At 43.3% G+C, this 10702-nt stretch overlaps 1 protein-coding gene across 5 annotated transcripts in view; it reads left to right on the forward strand.

Moving 5' to 3' along the window:
• Positions 1 to 10702, forward strand: part of NME7 (NME/NM23 family member 7) — a 96644-nt gene that overhangs the window by 84868 nt on the left and 1074 nt on the right. The window lies entirely within an intron of this gene.

Genomic DNA, 10702 nt, shown 5'->3' on the forward strand with positions numbered 1-10702 from the left:
CATTTCTGATAAGTATCTTGTTGAAACAGATGCTTACAAACCTTTGGATCTGATGAATCAGAATTCTCTAGACAAAACAAGTTTCATTTGAAATTAGCCATTCCTAGACTGGTTCTAGTTGAAATAGTGGGTATAAGGTGTTGCGGCTAAAAGACATTCTCGTTTATGTGCCCCCCTAAAGAAATGAGGGCAAATTAAAAATCAGAGAAGGTCTTTTTCACATCACTAAAAGTGCAGAGAGTAAAACTTTCCACAGGAGGTGGTGCTGTGCACACATCTCAGTTCATTGGATCTCTAGTGGCTGAGCACCTCTTGGATTATGCAGGAATCCACATAATCTGCAGCCATTAAACTGCTATCCTGGACCTGCAGTTATAAAAAACCCAGCACTTCTGGGGTTTGCCATGGTTTGCCTGTAAGTTGTTTCTTGTACTGTGCACCTTAAGATGTTTTTTTATGAGCAGTGCCATAAATGGTCTTTGCAAAACACTCAGGCTGACAGACTACGCCTGTCTGGGGTAACCTGAAAGAGCTCTCCATTGAGAAACAACCTGCTGTGTCTGAGCTGGCCACAGCAGCTTTGTCTTCCTATGCCATGATGTTTGGGCAGAGTCAATCTCATGAGACTTCTTCACATTATTAGAAAACGCTTGATAGTCATACATGTGTATGTGTACATATACATATGTGTATATATATATAGAGAGAGAGACACACAGAGTGAGAGAGAGGATGGTGCCATCAGTAAGAAGTGCATCAGGAAGGATTTGTTATGGGATGAGTAAGATCATTTGAGTTGCGGGTGAAATAACCTTTTCCTTCTTGCTGAGGGAGATGCTATTATTAAGTGACTAATTTTTCCAGTGGCCAATAACATCGCAGCTGTTGTGGGAGTGTGCTTATATGTGGCCTCTGTATGTTCGGTATGCAACGTATGAAAAGCAGATGGGGTGGGCTATTGCGCCAGGAGTTGTCATGGGTGTGGAAGGTATGCCAGCTTCCTTTTCGGTCTTATGTCTCCATCCGTGCCCATACCAGTGACTCCTCAGGGTGCTGCACATAGCTGCCAGGTGCTATGAGGTTGTCCCCTGGGGACTGGGATCCTGAAGGGAGGCGTGACTGTTTTCAGCATTGCAGGTCTTTCCAGCCAGGCTGTAGTCAGAACTTATCTTGAGTATCTCCTGGTCTTTTCCCTTGCCTCTGCACTATTTGTAGCATCCACAGACAGGAAAATGACCTGTTGAAGTGGGATGCTTTGCTTTTTTCTTTTTGTCTTTTGAGAGAGCTGTCATGATGGGTTTTTTCCTTATCACTTCTTTAAATTTCAAATGTGCTATGGTATTCAAGAGTGAGGCTGCAGACTGGCAGGCTGCGCAAGTTACAGTTACAAGCTCTTCTTTCCCTGGCTCAGCGTCTCACCAGTGAGACTGGTTTCCTGTTTCTAATGCATTTAAGCAAACAACTGGTATTATTTAGTTGTACGGATTCCTGCGGTTGCCTGATGGACAGAAACTCACCCAGCAGAGGCACTGGAAGTTTGTCTAGTTGGATCCTGCCTTGGGGAGGTGATGACATATGCTGAGTGGTGACAGGATGGGCCAGTTCAGCAGATAGGTTTTGTCCAGACAAGTGCTGTGGACGATGCAAAGCACAGTATTGTTCTCCTTAGACTTGATATTAATTAAATGCTGTGATGGGTGTTAAGAGCTGTGCTGCTCCTGGGCTTTTGGTGCAGTGCATGCAGCGATCCTTGGCTCTGCTTTTCCAAGCAGTGCCCTGATAAGCGCTCCTTGTACCTCCTCTCCCTTTGCTTTTCCTGGGGAGGAGGGATTTTTCTAGCTGCTCAGAGGGGATGTGGAGGTGCTCCCTTTGCAGGGAGGGGACAACAAATGCTTCCCATAACCATTTCCATAAACACAGCATCCTGTTACAGAAGCACTCTGCTGACTGCCAGCTTGCACTTTGTATTTGCTGCTTTCTTTCCTGCCCACTGCCATTGTCTTGCCATATCCTTTACCAGCAGTGACCTGATCTGTAGGCTTAGGTTATAATATAACAGCTTAGGATGGAAGGCATCAGAGGGATGCAGTTGTGCTTAAACTAATCTTTTTGGTGCATCAAGGTATAGCCCGAGCAATTTAATAAAGCATGTCAATGAATAACTCTCAGAAGCGTCAATGTGCTTAGTGTGGAATTCGTGCCTGTCACATTGTGAACAAAGGTCTCCTGCATTGCTCGTTACCGATTAACTCGTCTGGTGTTATGCAAGCTGCCTCTACCAGCTGAGAACTAGCTCTCCCCATTCACAGGGCAGCGCAGCTTGTAAAACATTACACAGCAGAAGTGCATAGCATGGCAATGAACCTTTCACTGAGGGCATTTTAGCTGTACAGCGTTTCCTTCAGGAGTCTTTAAAATATTAATAAAGAAGCCATTGTTTCGCTCAGTCTTATGGCAGTTTTGCAAATGAAGTCTTTTGTTAGGGGCACATACAGAGCTGAATAATCCAGAGTAAAATGCTTTTAATCATCTGCAGTGAAAAGAAATAAAAAATTGGAGGTTTTTTTTAAGTTTTCATGAAAACAAGTTACTTTTGATTGTCAGTTGGAAATTCCAGTCTCTCTTAGTACAAATTGATTTCTAGTGAGATTTTTCAGATAATGACAATTATGATTCAAGTGCTTCTCCATTTTAACTTTTGCTACTTTTTATCCAGCAGCTGTGGGAACAGGTTGGAAAGAATCTGGAGTGCAGGAAAACTTCATCTTATTTGGTGGTGTTTCTGCATTTCCGAGAATGTTAGCCAGCACTGGCATTCTATCTCAACACACTTCCCAATGCTGTATATATAGTTGTAGAATTAAGTACTCATTTGCATAGGCCTACCTATGTAAAGAGAAGTGAAAATTTAAAATAGGAATGATAGATGGATTTTGAATATATGTTGGTGATCTGTCTATTTTATTAAATTAGCATATTATTAGTTCACTTGCAGCCTAATTTCACATGTAGATTGTAAAATTATTACACTTGTTCTGGGCCAGACAGGCAAACTAAACTAGAATCTTGTTTAAACACAGTTGTGAAATTGTTCAGCTCTTGTGCTTCCACTTCTGGGTAAGATCTGAGGTCCACTTGCCCCTTGTTCTGCCAAGTCTGAGGTTTATAAGTGCCAGAGACGAGAAGTTAATGAGTGTGAACCAAACAGCTCCCAGAGCTCTTTAAGTTTCACCTGGTCCCAAAGGTAACCTGTGTGATAAACGAGGCTTGGCTTTTGGTACATGTTCACGTTGCGCTGAGCAAGGTTATTTTGTGGAGGGGAGGTCAAGGCAGAGGGTAGACATGACACTCCTTGACAGCTCATCTGAGGCCTTGGTTGTGTCTTGGTGAGACTGCTGTCATCTTCTTTCCCTTGTCGTGTTCTCATTTTGAACCAAAAAGCCCAGGTCCTGTTTCCTTTACCCCTTTCCCTCCAGCTGAAGCATAGCAGCAATTTAGCTGTGCTATGGGCAGACAAAAGCAGAGAAAAGCCCTACCTTGTACAGCTGAAGCAATAAGGAGGCATTGTAGTTAACCTGGTACACAGAAGCCCAGAATCTCCTTTTGTTTCTTGAGCAAGGAGTTCTAAAGCATTTCTTTTGGTAAGAGAAGCACTATTTTCCTGTAACACATAGAGCTGTGTGGTGCAAATGTATCTTTGCATGGGTTGCTAGCATTGACCTCAGCCAGTTACACCTCACACCTGTCTCTCAGAGTTCAGATAGGCAAATGATTAGCTATAGCTGTACTTCCTGCATAGGGTTTACCCCTTTTCTCTTCAGTCCAACCCCCTTGACTCACTACTGTAAACTAGTAGTAATTGAGAGGAGAATTTAAGTCAGCAGTCTGTGTACCTGTATTGAAATCTATGTGCAGCATGGGGAGAAAAACAAAGCCAAACTTGTGTTAATGTGGCTAGAAAGCTGTGAACATGACTTCCTGTCTAGCATAGATGCTAACAACATAATTTATCTCAAATTAAAAATTTTTCAAGATCTAGAAACCACTTCTTCTTCCAAAATTAATAATTAGTAATTATTCAAAGTGCAATGTCATATCAGTATTGGTTTTGTGGTGTGCTGTGATAATACTGAGGGCTCAGGCACCAGGTATGATGCCCTTGTGCTAGCTGCTGCACAAGCACGGAATGAAATGGAGATGGTTGCCTGAAGGAACTTGCTGTTTGTGCTCAACAGGGTGATGTTGGCTGTAGTTTGGGGCTCTTTTAAGTCACTGGGCATCTTCTGGCTCCAAGAAGAGTAGGATTCTCCCTCTTCCCCCTTAACCCTAAGGTGCATTGGCATATAGAAAGGGAGTGATAGATGCAGTGAGACAGTGATGTATGTATGTCTACAACTAGGCTAGCCCCTGAGCATGGTGCTAGTGGCAAGAGTTGCTAACTGGGCCAGTTTCCCTCTGTGCTCATGTCAGTGTTAGTTTTTGCTGTACCACTGGGAATGGTAGTATGCTGAGAGGATCTAGGTATAAACCAGGAACTGTGGATTTTCTTTGGCAGCTGCGTCACTCAACCCAGCTACTGAATGGGAACATGGTCACTCAGGTGTCAGGAGTCAAGGCCTAGCATGATAGTGCGTGGTTCAGTACGTAATAGGAGTGTTGTATTGCACAGAGCTGCTGAGATTTGAAACGAGCTCTTGGCCTTGAGTGATTATTACTGACCTGTCCCAGAGGGCAATGGAGCTTCTGAGGTTCAGTGACATGATTTGTGAGGCACTTTTGTTTTGGTTGTTTTTTATGCAGGATGGTATGTTACTGTCTTTCTTATGTTACCATCTTTCTTACCTGTCATGCTGTCAGGCTTAGCCCGTTTGGTCCACTTGCCAAACACTATCTTGCAGAACATCTTGGTTGCTTAGGAAGATCTTTAAATGCTGGCTGCCTTCCATTTCATTTATTTGCCTGTTGCTTCCATCCTCACTTGAAGACCTGATGTGAGTGAAGACGTGTCCTTGCCGTCTCTTTGTGACACTTCCTCCTCCATTTGCCATAATCTATCAGTTCATGAGGACCGTGACTTTTCGTGCCCTCAGAGTAAGCCAAAGTGTCTTAGCTCAGTATTGGAAAGGAGCCCCACAGTGCCTGTGGCTTGCATGAACGCATCCAAACCAGGTTTTACCTAGATAGTTCAGGTGCTAGCAGGAGGGGCCCTTTTCAGGGTTTTTATCCAGTGCTCAGGACATGTTTCAGCCTGCATCAAGCTCCATGTTGCTGCACCTAGCATCCTGTCTGTACCTAAGCTGACTGGTTCAGGGGCATTGTAGGCATGTCCCCAAGAGCTGCACTCCCAACTCTGAGGCAGGGAAGTCCCCCTCAAGATACTCCTGAAGTGCAGAGGCAGTGATCGTGGTGACTCAGCAGGCTACTTGGGATTCTTGTGGAAGCAGTACTCACTGTCATGTTGTAGTTTTTCATGTGAGATGGGTGCCAGGACCTTCCACATCATTTCATTTCAGTGGTCTTTCCAGGTCAGTGATCTTTTGTGATGGTGACCAAAGATGTTGCCAAAGGAAGACTGGGAAAGTCCTGGGATAATATACTCAGTCCCAGCTACTCAGCAGTTGGTTTATGCCATGGAGGAGGAAGACAATCTCTCTTAGATCAAACTGATCCTAGGTAGTGAAACTATACCCTCTTATTGCATCTACAAATATCTGTTCTTCAGAAATCAGTTCTTTGAGTCAGCAAATTAGTCATGTATGATGTAAAAACATTTCGTTGTCATTTTAAAGAGTAAGTGTTTAGTTTCACTTACTCCTTCACTTACTTTACTTCTACTGTTCCACTGTAAATAGCATAAAACTCACTTTCCTGGTGTTTTGATTTTGCTTTAATTGGTGATTATCATGTCCTTTCATGTATGTCCTGTTTGGAATTCAGATTTCTGTAATCTCTTGTAGTATGGTAATTTTTCCAGTTAGTTTCCATTGCTCTTCTCTTGACCTTTTTTCCTTTCACCGTATTTTCTGAGTTGATCATAACCATACACAGTGTTTGAGATGACTGTGTTATCAGTCCATAGCATAAAAGCACACTATAGTCAATGTCATTCTCTAGTCTCTCATTAATAAAACTTTCCATTACAAAGTTTTATTTTTCGGTGCATAGGGGTTTTTGCCCCAACCATAGTTAAGAAGTTGACTGGGAAACTTGCAGTGTATGTGAATAGTAGAAATTGTTCATTCTTGGGCAGCATAACCAGCTTTACTTCTTACGTGCTTTAGAGAGAGGCAGGAGTCACCCGAACTTCTGATTCTTGAACAGACTTCCTGGGACTACACTCTCTTCAGGGTCATATCAGCAAATGATTCTTTATTTTGGGAGCAGTTAATGCAGTGAATAAATAGACCCTCTTGCTTGACATCCACTTTTATTTTAGACTCCTTTGGGCTGTAAGGATGGATGAATCCATGATCTTTGGGTGTATTAATCTAAAGGTTTAGTCATGTGCTGAGTCAACTGTAGCTGAAATACATTTTGAACATCAACAGATCCACTAGAGTCTTCAAGTTCGTGCTGATGTACGAAACCAGATTAACAGGCAAAGAGATATTTTAATTCCTACTAGTGACCTCAAATTGAGATAACGTTCTCCTGAAGCACTTCAGTTTTATGATTTTAGCAGGTTATTTTGTACTGGTGCTGAAACTAGACGTCGGCAAAGACTCTCTGGATTATGCGCCTGGATGGCTACACTGACTCGAGAAGGTGTAGTCCCAAAGTGATTTTGGAGAGGCAGTACTGATGAGCATCTGGCTGCTCGAAAGGCACTGAAGTGACTGACTTGCTTGAGATGAATCAAGGCATGAAGAAGCCTTCCATCTCCTGGCTGCCGATTTTGATTAAGCAGAGATGAGGAAGGACTGAAACTGCTGTCAGCTTTTTGATGATGGATGTGAAGTGAATCTGTGATCTCAGCATAATTCTCAGCAGTGTCTCCCCATCAGCCCCTTTGCTGCTGCCACAAATGATATGCACGGGGTCTCTCATCCACAACCGCCAGCCCAAGAGAACAGGATGAATGGGCTAGGAAGAATGGACTACCCTTTCAATGCCAGGGCTTTCTTTGAGTGCTGCCAGGATGGTGTGCTGCGACTGTCCAAGGTGTACCGTACCCTGTCCTTACGCAGACAGCCTCAGACTCCAAAGCTGTTTAGCTGACACCTCTCATCAGCGCTGCTTTCTGCTTTGTTTCCTGGGTGGAAGGAGAATTGAATTGTAGGTGTCTCTAATCCTTACATTTGAAATCTTCCAGGACACTTTGTGCCTGTGCCGGGTCCTGCATTATTACTGAGATCTTTTTCTCTCCCCTGGAAGGCTGCCTTCTTGATTTGCTTTCTTTTTTTAATTTCATCTAACCTCTCCGTGTTCTTAGGTGCACATATTGTTCAAATGATAATTGTTTGCACCCAGCTAAGACGTGAGACTGGTTTTTGTTATTGCCTGCTATATTAACTCCTGAAATTTTGGTTGTGACTTTCTGCAGTAACGTTTGGAAGCTTACAGAGGGAATAGCCAACTTAATGCGAGTTCTGCAGAGAAGCATATATGACTGAAGCAAAACTTCATGGAATGAAGCTGCTGTGAACTCCTCCCAGGTGTAGCAGTTTATGGAGTCAAAACTAGAAGGTCACAGTTATTCATCCCTGTTATTACTTCCTCCACATTATTGTTGTTATTCCCTGAACCGGAATTGGAGCAGGCATAGCTGCATACCATAAAGCAGGTAGATGGTTGCTGGGATTTGTAAGGAGGGTACTGTCTTTAAATTTAATCCTGTTTCATCTCTGGGCAGGATTGAGCATGCCTGGATGTTAGCATCATTTGAAGGTCATTGGATGGCTTCTGTGGAATGTGTTTGGTTAGTTTCAGACTGATTCTTGGTGGATACTCATCCAGTACCACCTTTGGGTGCTTTAAAGAAGCCAGAGGTGTGCTTGCGTCATTGAAACTAATCTTGCCCTAGTTTGAATGTGAGGTGTTTTGAGAGCCTTACACAGGCACAGCTCTGTTTTCTGTGGTTTATACTATAACTGGACCCTGGAAAAGAGAATAACTTTATTTCCTAAAATACATAATGTTTTGGAATACCTAATCCCTGTCTGGATGCTCAGTGTGAGTTACCTCCAAGTCCTGGTTCCCCTTGGAAAGAGACTTGGGTTCTTCAGGCAGTCTCCAGCTGGGACATCATAAGATGGAAACACCTCAAATCACTTGGTGGTGCTAAAATCCTCAGTTTTGGTTCTTGTCTTCTGCAGAACACCAAGTGTATTATCATTTGAATGGAATAACTAATGGCTCTTGTCACCTGTTGGCTCGTATTTTAATTTCTGGTCCAGCGCTGCAGTGCTTCATAGTGTGAGGTTCTTAGAGAGAAGGATCCTTTCTGTGTACCACGGATGTGCCAGCTGTTAACAGGGTTTACTGGGAGCTGGGTGGCAGCTGACCCACATAATGATAATTATAGCTGGAAAGAACAGACTGGCACCTAGTTTGCACATACTGCAATACTTGCTGTGCTTGTTCTGATGTTTGAGCCTTGTCAGTACAGTCCGCGTGGTTCTTGGACACTCCAATAAAAGCTAATTGAGGAGGAAGAAGTTTTCTGTAGGTCATGAGTAAGCTGAGGCTATGCAGCCTGGCCTGGGGAAACTGGCTGCTCAAAATCAGGGGCTTTTAAGGACTGCAGTAGTTAGCACAATGCCTTTTGTTGCTAATTGCAAGTGAGCAGGAGTTGAGTGAGGACAGCCATTTACCTACATCAGTGTACTGCAGCAACCATAAGAGTGGATCACCACATAACTGACTGGGAGGTCAAATAGCTCTGGCCAAGATATTGCAGTGAATTGTGGGAGTTGAAGGAGCTTATCAAACTTGTCTGCATCTCCCAGAAACGTGGCCTGTGTTGCAAACAGTTATATCAGCACCTCAAACTGAGGCTCGACCCAGAATTAGTTTCAGCAAAAGAATAGAGTCCACAGTACTTGGCCTTTTTTGTTTGCTCTTGGCATGGCTCCCTGCACGTGCTGGGTTTTGTGCTTCGCCTTTGCAGGTCAGATGCTGTAGGCCAAACTGGGAACAGAAGCCCAGAAGGCCCAACATTTAGATATAGCAAACTGATTGCTGTTCTGTATTTGTGCACATGTTCATGCTGACACAGGCCTAAAGGGCCTTGTCCTTAAATGCAACTTTCTGCTGTTTATTTTGCAAGTATTTTTATGTGCCTGTCACCCTGGAGTCCAGGTGTCCTGTATCAATAAGAATGGAGATAAAATTTGCTTTAATGACAACAATTATGCTTAACTACTTTGAGCCAATCTGGCAGAAAGAACAAAGTGTTCAAACTGACGTTTATAATTTAATGTACTATTACAGTAAGGCAATAAGGAAAGTGAAGCCTTCTTGTAGGGAATAGTTTTTGTTTGTTTGTTTGTTTTTTTTAACATACGTATTACCGCATGCATGCCCATGTATGCCCCCCCCCCCCAAAGGTGCACTGCTGAAAGCAATGGTAGGGGTAGGTAGGTTAAATTTAAACTAGGATGATGACACCCACCCCCACCCCCCCCCAGCCCCCAAGCTTTTGACTGGCCACTTGCTGTAACAAGGCCAACAAGGCCATATCACTAGTATTCTGTTAATGGTAGGCTTAATATAAATTGGCTTGTGGCCCAAGATGTCTGTCTGTTCAGAGGCCTATATGTGTGTTGTAGGCGCTCGCTGCCTTTTCCTTTTTTTTTTTTTTTTTTTTTTTTTTTTTTTTCCCTCCCTTTCATTCCTGCAGCCTTTCAATGCGCTATTAGAGCTGATAAATTAGAGGACCTGCACTTCTGTTTCTTTGTTTTATACTGGAAACTCTGTGTCCAGAGAGGCCCCCCCCCCCCGCCCCAGCCCATTGGTAGCACAGGTGTCATAAAACCTATGAATAGTTGGGTGGTTTTTGTTTGTTTCTTTTTTTTTTGTGGGGGGGGGGGGAAAGGCCTTTTGTTTGGTGGACTGACAGAAGGGTGCAAGGATTGGGCAGCTACTGCAGTGAGTGCCTTTGGCATTAGTGATCAGTGAAGATGCCTGTACAACTTTCACTGATTTGGTACTAGAAAGTGATTTGGGGGCAGAGAGGTGGGTTGGTTTGTGTTGCACTATTTTATATTGTATTAATACGGTTGCATTGTACTAATGCCTTTTGACACTTGCTTGATGGCAACAAAGGCAGTATAAGCTTTCTGCAATTTTTGGCCAAACTCCTGGAATAAATCATTATCTTTATTACTAGCTCATGCTTGGACTTTGCTCTTATATAGTAAATGAGACTGTTATATTATCTAACCTTCATTTGTCTTTTTAAAAATAGAGCTGGGGGGGTGGTCCCCCCCCCCCCTTTTTTTCTAATTGTCAAACACCATGTACATAAGCCTAGAGTTGTAGGGGAGAGTTTGATCCCAAGGAACCTTGATTCATGCACTGGCCTCCCTGATGGCAGTAGTTAACACACCAATTGGTGGAAGCCAGAGTAATGTCCGGTAAGACCCTGTAGCTCTTGTGCAGTTAGATCCCCTATAGGAAGTATTTGCACTTTAATCACGGAGTCATTGTTAAATCCTTGCTCAGCTACAAAAACATACAACAGCAAAGGAAACAGTTGAAG

Source organism: Dromaius novaehollandiae, chromosome 1 (assembly GCF_036370855.1).
Source record: "Dromaius novaehollandiae isolate bDroNov1 chromosome 1, bDroNov1.hap1, whole genome shotgun sequence".
Lineage (NCBI taxonomy): Eukaryota > Metazoa > Chordata > Aves > Casuariiformes > Dromaiidae > Dromaius > Dromaius novaehollandiae.